The sequence below is a fragment of the Amphiura filiformis genome, chromosome 11 (genome assembly GCF_039555335.1).
Source record: "Amphiura filiformis chromosome 11, Afil_fr2py, whole genome shotgun sequence".
Classification (NCBI taxonomy): domain Eukaryota; kingdom Metazoa; phylum Echinodermata; class Ophiuroidea; order Amphilepidida; family Amphiuridae; genus Amphiura; species Amphiura filiformis.
Window position 1 is genome coordinate 12,423,552 of NC_092638.1, and position 13,113 is coordinate 12,436,664.

A 13,113-nucleotide genomic window follows, 5' to 3' on the forward strand; every position below is an offset into this window, starting at 1 on the left:
CATTTACATGTACAATGAAATTTCATGATGTCCTTGCAACTCGGGGAAATCCCATGGACTATACCATTTTGTATGCAAGGTGGTAGATCGTTGCACGGGATCGTTGCATATATATATACTGGAACCCAAAGAGGTTTTAAAACAGGGTTTGCGACAGGCTATTCATAAAAGTCGTACTATTGTTTCGAACAAAGGGGGTCCGCCATTAAATTGGTCACTGATCCGGCATCATATTAACACTCTACACCACAGGCGAGTATCAATAAGGCGGAATTGGTCAACCTGGGAGATTTATAGCGCCCTCTTTTGTCGTCTAGCATTTGTTGATAGAAGAACAGCTTGGGCTAATAGAAATTAGTAGCCTACTTTATTCGTGTGTTGGTGGTTTTTACAGACCAAACCAAATAACTTGTCCTTAAGCTTCCTTAAAACATGCACTCGGGCAAGGGTAATTATTTGTTGGATTTTTTTATCCTATTTGTGACCTCTTCTTATAATTTTTTATTTTATTTTTCTCACAAGTCTAAGACATAGAGCGCGGCTGCATGAGCTTGCATGGGCTGTTCGCCGTGATGGCCGTGATATTTCTTCAGAGTGATAGACTTACAAAAGACTTTCATGCCCCGGTTGCGCTCTCAGTCGGGGTCTCAATCCCAGGTCTCAGTATTATGATTAAAAAATAGATGTATCAGAAACAGAACCATCGAAATAAATAACAATCAAAATAATCATTAATACCAATCCAATAAAAAATAAATAATAAAAATAAACACAAGTCATCCAATTTCGAAAACTGGACGTTGAATGTACACTCTCATGAATATTGATTGGCAACAATTTCCAATATGTCAGCGCTCTAATCGGAAACAATCGAACAATAAACCCCGCAGTGCGTTGCTGGACACCACCAGCTGGGCTTGTGATACGTGATCGTAGTGGGATTGAGCAAGCAGCTTTATAACACTTGCTCCTGAGTGTCATCTATGTGTTCCAAGATTTGTGACAATGTATTAAATGGGTATATGCTGTTCTTCACCAATTTCATTATTGTCATTTGTTTTATTCACTCATTACAAAAGTGACTGTGTAGTATTATGTGGCTTTATAAAAATGTGTTGAATTCCAAACCAAATTTTACCCGAAAATGTCCTCTTTTTTGATTTTCTTTTTAATTGAATCATGCGAGGGGAACGTTAACGTTACGGTGTAAATGAAAACAACTGAAAATTGGAGCGGACGCGCAAAAGGTATTTCTCCTGGCTATTCCTATTAAGCGATTAGATATCACTTACGCTGCCTTAGTAGTTGTATTTACATACGGATTGGGATGTGGGCTACAGCTTTTCTTCCCGCATATGAAATGGAATATACCATAATTTATGGGTTGCGTGAGCACTGAGCACAGACATCATCAACGTGGTAATAATGTGGGATACTTTGAAGAAAGACGTTGCAGCATAGCCAGTTCTAATTTCATGAAATATTATGGTGAACATGCAATAGTTTCGTATCATTCGCTTTCATATTAGGGAACGTTCACAAACACTTGTTAGCTTGTTGATGCAAAACAAAAATTCACCTCGTGGAAATATTTCGGTCAACCTTTTTTCAGATCTCAAATATTTCAATCGCTACCCCTTTTTTTGAAAATTATGGGTCAACCCCATGGAAAATCAAAACTCAATTTTCACAGAAAAATGTGTGGTCATTTTTATAATGGCCCCCTTAGGAGGGTCAAAACATTTTAGGGCCTCTTTTTGCAGGGTTCGCAGGTTTTTGCCGCAGGTGGAAAAAACCGCGGTTTTAACCGTGGTTTTAACCACTTGGCAAAAACAGTTTTTGCCAGTTTTTGCCGGCAAAAAATGGCAAAAAATTAAAAAAGTGATTTATAGTTCAATTTTTTTTTAATTGATCTCAAAACAAATGATTAAGTTACAAAAATAAGTTCCCGAGTGTAACAAGGCCAGATTTTGTAATTATAAGCAATATATTAAGAAATTAAAGGCATGCGTTTTCATTGCTCAAGTGCATTTAATCGAAATGTGGCATGTATCAAATTCAAAACTTTTTCATTTTAAGGACTTGATGAGACAAAAAATATGTTGAATGATTCGTTGAAAGATGTGTGTTACTGTTTATGAGCTTTCTGTGTCACTTTTTAATATTTGAGTGACTATGTGTGAGTTTTTGCCAGTTTTTGCCATTTTTGCCGGTTTAAACCAGGCAAAAACTGGCAAAAACAGTTTTTGCCAGGTTTTTGCCACTTTGCCGGCAAAAACCGAACCCTGTCTTTTTGCATCAGGCCCACCTAACAAATGTTTGTGAAAGGTCTCTTAGTAGTCCGAATCGAACTTTGAGAATTAGTGAAAAGGCTGAATAAAGTAAATTATATTTACCTTAATTTAAATATTTATAATACTTGCGTCAAAACAAATACGTAAGCGATGATAGTGTGTAATATAAAAACATACGAAATTTCACTATTTTCAGTGAGTGTTTCATAGACAAAATGAGAGTTTGTTTTCTGGATAGAGTCTGTATTGAGCATGCATGTCCATTGTTATTTGCCACGCTAGTTGTATTGAACACGCGTGGTCACTGTATGAATGTCAGGTCCCTATGCCAAAATATCTGAAACAATGCCTTATTTTTAATACTGCGTCATTCAATTCAAAAGCATAATTGCATGACGATCTTTTTAACCGTTTTCCTTTACACAATGCACCATTTAGAGATAAGCAACTATGTGGGGCAACTACACAACAGCAACCCTGGATCAGCAAAACCACGTCAGATTTTGCATCCAGCTCAGTTCATAGGCCTAGGTGTCAGGAAATACATACTGATGTGATATCCTGTGAAAAAATGCAGCCTGGATAGAGCTGATAAACTAATTTCCATGCTGCTCTTTAAAAGAAAGAAAATGAAAAAAAAATGCACACACCTGAACACCACCCACCCAAACCCCTACACCACTGCACTTTCAAACTTAATTTAGTCAAAAGAGGCCCACTTCGACTAATTGTCGACTAAGTAAAATTAGTCATGCAAGATATAATTTTTCATTTAAGGAAAATAATGCTGAAATTATGTATTTATATTGCTGAAAGAACAGTAATATCATTTTACATTATTTGCACAAGTTAAACATACTTCCATGACTTATAATATTCAATTTGTAGAGAACAAGAAATTGGATGACCTATGATGAATTTATGACTTCGCGATTTATAGTGATTTAATAAGGCATTTACGTGCATTACTAAATTGATTACTAATTGAATGACTAAAACTGACATATCCTAGGGTGAAAAATAAAGGCCGCCCCTTCTTCATTATCTAATATTATAATTGGCTGCTGAGACACAGTGAGAGCGTTATCATGGGGACTTATTGCCCAAGTGAACATGGTGAACTCAAGTGGTGCAGTGGTTATACTCTGGACCGGTATTCCAGCGATAGGGGTTCAATCCCCGCTGAGTCTTGATTTTTTTTCTCTCTCAAAATTTTCATATGTCAGTTTGCTCGAGCCCTAAACATGTCATTTAAATCACAATTTCTTGGGCTTGCATCGTTTATATCCGATCCTCGCATAAATTCATTTCTGTCTCGCATTGTCTTGCGCCCTGCAAGGGTTAATCATATAGGCCGCCTCCTTATTCATTATTTAAAATCAGATTTGATAGAAATGATCGGGGGCACCTAACTGTTTTAACACAAATGGCCATACGGACAGTTCCCGTTGTGGATCTCGCAGTTTCGAAAGACCCCTAAACTTGACCAAAATAGAGCTCCGAAAGTTTGGCTTTGATCATGTCAGCTCTAAAAGACCCCTAAATGTCCAGGCGTTTTTCAACCAGAAGGCCAAGAAAGACCTGTGATTTCGGCTGATCGAAGCACCAAAAGACCCCCTTTTTTGTAAGCTTCAAACAACAGTCGGGGTTAGACAAGGATGCCAGATATCAAAAACACTATTCAACTGATTCCTTGAAAGAACCATGTGCAGGAATATGATGCGCAGTATTCCAATATTCGCTTCGCTGATGATATACATGGCTTAGCGGGCAGTGAGCAAGTAAATGTTCCTGATTAATAACCCCATCAAACATCACAGAAGTATGGAATTAGAACAAGTGCAGAAAAATAAAGATGATGACCAAGAATCTTACGGGAATCAGCGAAATAGTAGGAATAAATGGACATATGTTAGTACGCACGATAACCAGCTTCAAAGTTCTTGGTGCGCCTATATCAGAGATGAAGGGTCAAAATCTGAAGTGCTTTCTAGGATCGCACAAACAACCAGTGCCATGGTAAAACTAAAGCCATTATGGATGAGTGACGAGAACATCTCAATGGGATCAAAAATCAAACTAATGCGCACCCTCGCCCTATCCATGATTCTGTTTGCTTGTGAATGGTGGACACTGACAGCAGACCGGGAAAGAAGAATACAAGCACTGGAGATGAGGTGTTTCCATAAGGTCCTCAACCTCTCATATAAAGACCAACGAGTAGGTGCGGACCATGGCACACCGACATCGCCTGGCTAATAATTACTTGGTACAGCAGAGATACTAAAATAAATACCCGGGATCGATACACGTGAATTTGCTATGCACGAGTTTGATATGAGAAGAAAATCTTTGGATACCGGTGTAGAAAATGATGAATATCTCCCGTAAATGATTTCGTATAAAGAAACCAGATGTGGTTCCTTGCACATGAATATATATTTTGAACAGATATGATAGTCGTTAGCTTTCGCTTTGAGACAGTAGCTTGCGTCTTGAGTCAAAAAGTGACAATAATTCCGCAATAATTCTGATTTATATGTGCCGAATTATATAGCGCAGTGTATAGGCCAATCGTGAAGGTTGTCTAAAAGAATATGACCTATGGCATACCATGCTTGACTGACACACAGCGAAGTCAGTCACCGAGCTAATCGGGGCTATTGTCAGTAGCCTTAGTCAGATGTCCTTCAGCCTATTATGCGACTCAAAACTATTAAACAGGTCGATATGTATAATGGCCATGCGTGGCGGTGGATTCAATCTACCATGGCGATTTCTGCCATGACGATATCGGGGCGATGGCACTCTGCATGGTGAAGCAAGCATTACGACAGGAGGGTGAAAGTGCATAGGAACAATGCCGGAAACTACGTCACGCTATAGTTCGACTTAAACTACATCATTTTTAACCCCTTCTGTTTCCGTTAATACAGCTTTAGTCTCCTCCACCGTCGCAACACGGTACGTGGAGTGACTGGAATCACAATGACAGCGGAGGAGAATACTAGCTGGTCAGACAATTTAATTTTATCAAGCATATACGCTGGCGAAGTTACGTAATAATCGGATTAACTACCATAGCAATAGGTGAAAACAATTTTTGAATATACCGCGCTGCACTGATACTTTCACGCGGTACCTCTGCATTGAACCGTATCATGGTAATCACTCGCACCTGTAAGATTAGTATGTTTGAAAAGACCAGTATTGTATTCAATCTATGATTGCAGATATCCACAGGTGATTAGTTCAACCTGCTTGTAGTGCAGCGCGATATGTTCAAAATTGTTTTCACCTATTGCTATGGTAGTTAATCCGATTTATTACGTAACTTCGCCAGCGTATAATACCTGAACAATCACCGTCATTTGATCGATTTACTACAGAATATATTGTATACACATAATATAATTTTAAAATTGTAAACCTGTTAACTTATATACTTGTGTACTAAAGTATAAGGACACGTAAATAAAATCATGTTAGAAGACAAAATGGCCGCTAATCCGCCTATTGTCTAGACTTGAACTACATCTTCCGGTTTGTTACGTAATACTAGGATGCCCATGGTTGATTACGATGACCTAATAACAATTAAAGTCAGGCAAATAAACTACACTACGATCAGGTAGGCCACATCTCTCGCACCTCTGGTTAAGCAAAGACAATTCTTCAGGGAACAGTAGTCATAGGTAGTGAATGGTTCAAGAAGAAGAGGAAGACAGGAAAGGAGATGGGAAGAAAACATAGTTACCAGAATGGACTGACCTGAACTTTGCTACATCACATAATGTTGTGGAAACAGGAAAAGACGGAGAGTGTGATCAAAATGTCATCAGTGGCGTAGCGTCATAGGGGCACGGGTGGTGGGGTGGGGGTGTTCACGTGCCCCCCAATCGATTGCAAAATTTAGAAAATTGGAAAATAGCTGTTAGCAGTAAGAAAATTGAGATCCTTTTCAATGGCGTATCTTGAATAACCATTAACCGGGCGTACCGTTATGGACTGGAGATGACGCTCTTCACTCCACACACAACATCCCCGATCAGCGGTGTGTCTAGATCAGCAGTCTGAGGGGGATTTGAGCAAAATGTTGACACTGTTATAAAATTTCAGAATGCAAAAGCCGAAAATTTGTGAAATGGCCTGAGACGATTATACATATTCCTCGGCCCAAATAAGATCCGTTAGATCCAAAAATGTCACCGTCGTCGTTTCTATTTAAGCAGTGGCCAATTCCAGAAAATAGGTGCTCACCCCCCCCCCTGTAAATATTCCAAAAAACAAAAATCTGGTTTTCCGGGTTTGCTTCCTGAAAATGACTTGAATTTCAATTGCCAACGCTACTGGGAAAAAGCTTGGAAATGCAATAAATGTAAATAAAAAACAAACAAAAAAAAACCACAGAATTGTCCAAATGATCCTTCCAAATTTGGATTTTTGATAATGAACTACTGGTCAAAAAGTCACGGAAATCCGAACTCTTCTATAGGGATGAGCATCTATTTTGGAATAGCCCAATGTCATGCATAACTCGGCACATAGCCAATTTCCTAGTCCTGTTTCTAAGTCAAAAGGCAACATAATGCTTTATTATTAAAGGCAGAAATTACGGGTTGTTTTTACTTTGAAAAGCCAACTGATTGCGAACCATTCATACACCACATAGGCTACTTTAATACCAAATAAAAACGCACATAGTATCTCTTATGTTATTTTATTGTATATACTGCCTTAAGTGGGCTTAATTGAAAAATAACTACCTCTTAAAGCACAAAAAGGCATATATCAATACTCCAAAGGTTTCCGGATTCCCCCTGAAATCTGCAATCCCCTTTTGTAAATAACACACGAACCCTTTACGACGGGACTTGTATAATACTAATCATGGAGGAAATAGATAGTCTGTGGTACTATAATAGAGGGTATGCAATACGACGTCACTCATGACATTGATGACAGAGTCATCCTCATTTAAATATAAACTCGTGTCCTCCATAAGGTACCACGGAAAATTCGCATGATAATACAATAAAACGTGTGATAGGTATGAATAGTTGTGGAATCGATCTAGAGACCTGTCCCTCTGTCATCTTAGAAGTTATCTTAGAACTGTCCTCCAGCATGGCTGCCATTTCAATTGGTATACCGTTCCAGTTGGTTTATTGCATATACTCTATACTTTGATCAGCTCGTAATCGGCGGGTCTTATAACATCGCGAATTAATATCGATATAAATTCCTCGACAAAAGTTTGGAAATTTATTTCAAGCATCTATATCTCAGAGTATTTGCGACTTATTACACAGCCGTGACGTTAGTCACGGCTGTGTCTTTTTTCTTACAGGTTCTTTCTTTCTTCTTTACACAGCCGTGACGTTAGTCACGGCTGTGTCTTTTTTCTTACAGGTTCTTACACAGCCGTGACGTTAGTCACGGCTGTGTCTTTTTTCTTACAGGTTCTTCTTTCTTTCTTCTTCTTTCTGTCAACCATTACATTTGCTCTAGCACTCACATGCTTACATCGATTTTGACCTAACTTGGTCACAATGATCATTGACCGTGCCCCTATATGTCACATGAAACTCGTGGGGTCAAAGGTCACGCAGGGGTCATAGGGGTCAAAAACGTGATTTCAACTCAAAATGCATCTTCTCCTACAAATTACATAGGACAGTGACGCCACTTGCACACATGCATTGTAATTACCCAGTGTCTATAGGGTGTACACAGATTTGGGGTCAAAGGTCATTAAGGGGTCACTTCCGGTTTAAAACGAAATACCTTCAAATATTTTTATTAGCTAAGGAAAACATAGGAGAGTGATGGTATGTTCACACATGAATTGTGTTTACCCAATGTATATATGGTATTTTTTTATTTGGGGTCAAAGGTCATTAAGGGGTCATTTCCGGTATAAAACGAAATACCTTTAAAATGCATTTTCTCCCACATATTACGTAGGACAGTGATGCCACTTGCACACGTGCATTGTTATTACCCAGTGTCTATGGGGTGTACACAGATTTGGGGTCAAAGGTCATTAAGGGGTCACTTCCGGTCTGAGACAAAAACCTTCAAAATGCCCCTTCTGCCGCAAATAACATGGCAAAGTGATGCCACGTGCACACATACATTGACATTATCCAATGTCTATTGGGTTTTCATATATTTTGGGGTCAAAGGTCATTAAGGGGTTACAACACGGCTGTGTTCGTGGGTTAGACCACAGCTAAGTCTAGTTCTTCTTTCTTCTTTCTTTCTTCTTTCTGTCAACCATTACATTTACTCTAGCACTCACATGCTTACATCGATTTTAACCTAACTTGGTCACAATGATCATTGACCATGCCCCTACATGTCACATGAAACTCGTGGGGTCAAATGTCACGCAGGGGTCACAGGGGTCAAAAACGTGATTTCAACTAAAAATGCATCTTCTCCCACAACTTACGTAGGACAGCAACCCCACTTGCACACATGTATTGCTATTACCCAGTGTCTATGTGGTGTACACAGATTTGGGGTCAAAGGTCATTAAGGGGTCACTTCCGGTATAACACGAAAAACATTCAAAAAATTTTATTAGCTAAATAAAACATAGCACAGTAACGGTATGTTCACATATGATCTGCAGTCACCTAATGTATATGCGGTATTTTTTTATTTGGGGTCAAAGCTCATTAAAGGGTCACTTCCGGTATAAAAAGAAATACCTTTAAAATGCATCTTCTTCCACAGATTCTGTAGGACAGAGACGCCACTTGCACACATGCATTGTTATTACCCAGTGTCTATGGGGTGTACACAGATTTGGGGTCAAAGGTCATTAAGGGGTCACTTCCGGTATAAAACGAAAACCTTCAAAATTTTTTATTTGCTAAGAAAAACATAGGACAGTAACGGTATGTTCACATATGAATTGTGGTTACCCAGTTTATATGTGGTATTATTTTATTTGGGGTCAAAGGTCATTAAGGGGTCACTTCCGATATAAAACGAAATACCTTTAAAATGATTCTCTTTCCACAAATTACGTAGGACAGTGACGCCACTTGCACACATGCATTGTTATAACACAGTGTCTATATGGTGTACACACATTTGGGGTCAATGGTCAGTAAGGGGTCACTTCCGGTATAAAACGATATACCTTCAAAATGCCTCTTCTGCCACAAAAAGCATAGCAAAGTGATGCCACGTGGACACGTGCATTGACATTAGCCAATGTCTATGGGGTTTTCATATATTTTGGGGTCAAATGTGATTAAGGGGTCACCACACGGCTGTGTTCGTGGTCTTAGACCACAGCTAAGTCTAGTTCTTCTTTCTTCTTCTGTCAACCATTACATTTGCTCTAGCACTCACATGCTTACATCGATTTTATAATAACTTGGTCACAATGATCATTGACCATGCCCCTACATGTCACATGAAACTTGTGGGGTCAAAGGTCACGCAGGGGTCACAGGGGTCAAAAACGTGATTTCAACTAAAATGCATCTTTTCCCACAACTTACGTAGGACAGCGACCCTACTTGCACACATGCATTGTTATTACCCAGTGTCTATGTGGTGTACACAGATTTGGGGTCAAAGGTCATTAAGGGGTCACTTCCGGTATAAAACGAAAAACCTTCAAAAATTTGTATTAGCTAAGTAAAACATAGCACAGTAACGGTATGTTCACATATGATCTGCAGTCACCCAATGTACATGTGGTATTTTTTTTTTATTTGGGGTCAAAGCTCATTAAGGGGTCACTTCCGGTATAAAAAGAAATGCCTTTAAAATGCATCTTCTTCCACAAATTATGTGGGACAGAGATGCCACTTGCACACATGCATTGTTATTACTCAGTGTCTATGGGGTGTACACAGATTTGGGGTCAAAGGTCATTAAGGGGTCACTTCCGGTATAAAACGAAATACCTTCAAAATTTTTTATTAGATAAGTAAAACATGGGACAGTAACGGTATGTTCACACATGATCTGCAGTCACCCAATGTATATGTGGTATTTTTTATTTGGGGTCAAATCTCATTAAGGGGTCACTTCCGGTATAAAACGAAATACCTTTAAAATGCATCTTCTTCCACAGATTCTGTAGGACAGTGACGCCACTTGCACACATGCATTGTTATTATCCAGTGTCTATGGGGTGTACACAGATTTGGGGTCAAAGGTCATTAAGGGGTCACTTCCGGTATAAAACGAAAATCTTGAAAATGCTTCTTCTTCTTCTACTAATTACGTTGGACAGTGACGCCACTTGCACACATGCATTGTTATAACACAGTGTCTATATGGTGTACATACATTTGGGGTCAAAGGTCAGTAAGGGGTTACTTCCGGTATAAAACGATATACCTTCAAAATATCCCTTCTGCCACAAACAGCATAGCAAAGTGATGCCACGTGGACATGTGCATTGACATTAACCGATGTCTATGGGGTTTTCATATATTTTGGGGTCAAAGGTGATTAAGAGGTCACAACACGGCTGTGTTCGTGGTCTTAGACCACAGCTAAGTCTAGTTCTTATTGTGTTTCATATCAATGGATAGCTACGTTATTTCCCTTTACGATGACACCACATTTGACACAATCACTTTGTTCACGGCTGAGCATGGAGGTAGTAGAGAAGGAGAAAGCTCGCACACATTCTATTGTACAATCATAATTGCCGCCCTTTGAGGTTTCCAGATCAACGTTTTGATTATGTAACACGATTATCACTTATAATCTTTTGTGTTGTATACATGCATGGTCGCACACTTGTGTGCGCTGTAAATATGATGAAACAGCATAAGTCATTCTAACTTGATGAAAATGATGCACATTATGCGTTACATCTCTTTTATTGGCTAGTTTAAAAGAGGGCTCAGGATGCGGTTTATTTTGAAACCTCGGGGGAGGAACAATTGTTAAAGTTTTGGGTAAACAAATAAAATCGGACCAACCTGGGCAGTACCGGGCAACACTGAGATACATCTCGTTTGATGGGAGTATAATTCAACTCATCAATGCGCAATTTATTTTAATAAGATCTTCGTATTTTTAAAACAGTGGTTAAAACAATTTTACCCGTCCTTAAAATGTGTGTGAACTGCACTATTCCATAATAAACTGTTTAGAAACATTCTGGAACAACATGTTTCAACATATTAATCGTAAAAAACATCATATATTAAATGAAATATGAATATTCAAGTTCAACAGCCAAATAAATGTATGCGCATCCATAATACATGTTTTGCGCATACGTGATTTACTTGTTACTAAATATGAACCCCCCATGAGACGGAGTCATTCCAGAAATTATCGGCGATGATCATTAGATCAAAGGTATATCTGTCTCTATTGTGTATACAATAGGATTCACGTAATGAGCTTAACGCGAGCTCACTCCTTCTCTACTACCTTCATGGGCTGAGTACACGTCTTGTGAATGTGGTCTCAAACAAAATGTTCCAAATTGACCATTATTCTGTGCTCAAATAACATTAGTCACTAACCTCAATAGCAGGTGGAAAAAACATACGCAGCCACAACAGCCAGGTACCTCCTCCTCATGCTGCTCACCAACCTGGTCACATGTTGCTGTGTAATGTCATTTCATTCTTCAACCAGGATTCGTCGCAGGTTATTCAATGTGTTTGCATTGGCTACTCTGTCATGCACAGCACGACTAAGCTAGTCTCACAAGTTTTCAATCGGATTGAGGTCCCGGGATTGAGGTCTGGGCTGCAGGGCATTCCATTCTCTCTACTTCCATTCTGTAGGTAGTCGTTGACTTGTAGGAGCGAGCGTTGTCATCTTGGAGGATTACATTAGGTCCCAGATTGTGGAGATAAGGGATAGCAGCATGCTGCACAGAATAATGGTCAATTTGGGCTATTCGGTTTGAGACCCCACTACATTCACAAGACGTGTACTCAGGCGTAAAAAGGATGATTGTTTCAAAAGTGGTGTCATTGTAAAAGGGAATAAAGTAGCTATCCGTTGATTTATTTGCAACACGATATGAACATGTCACAAATAATCTTTATTAATATTTTATTTTATAGAATTGTCTAGTTACATTTAGTTATAAGTATAACAAATTATTAATTGATATCCCATACTCTATCTACTTTATTTAACACACAAATTATAGACGAGGCAGATCAACTATATCACTCTTAAGTTGGGTATACTTTTCGACGTAGTGGTAAAAGCCTAATAATTGCCGCTGATCAAAGTGTAATAATACTAGGATCTCAAACATGCTCATCCACCAGGACAGAGTTCTTTAGCCCTAATAATGTCTATAATTGCCCAGCAAACATTGCAGTGGGTCAATGCTGGACTTTGCCATTGATAGTGAGTCAATTTTTGTTCATGGTGCAATGAGAATAGACAAAAGGTGTTTACTTTAAAATCAGTGTTGCAGTAAAAGAGACTTGTCATATTTTGATTTATTTTCATAATACGGCGCTGACGTCGGCAACAAACAGATAAATAGTGCCAATCCGTGCCATTTGCAATGAAAATGTGTTATCATCTTTCATACTATTGTTTACGAGGGAAACGAGACTTTGTTAAACTTTGAACCGTTGTCATAATATTGGCACGTCTGTACCTTGTGATTTTTTATATCAAATAGTACCAAAAGAATTGACTGTGTCTTATCTGAAATAATTTCTAATTTGCTAGTCATAAACGCAGGTGATACTCCTGTCCATGAATTCGTTTGAGATTATTTCCTATTGGCAACAGTTAATGTGAAATGGTGCCATATGATAGCAACATTATTTCCTTAATTTTACTTCGT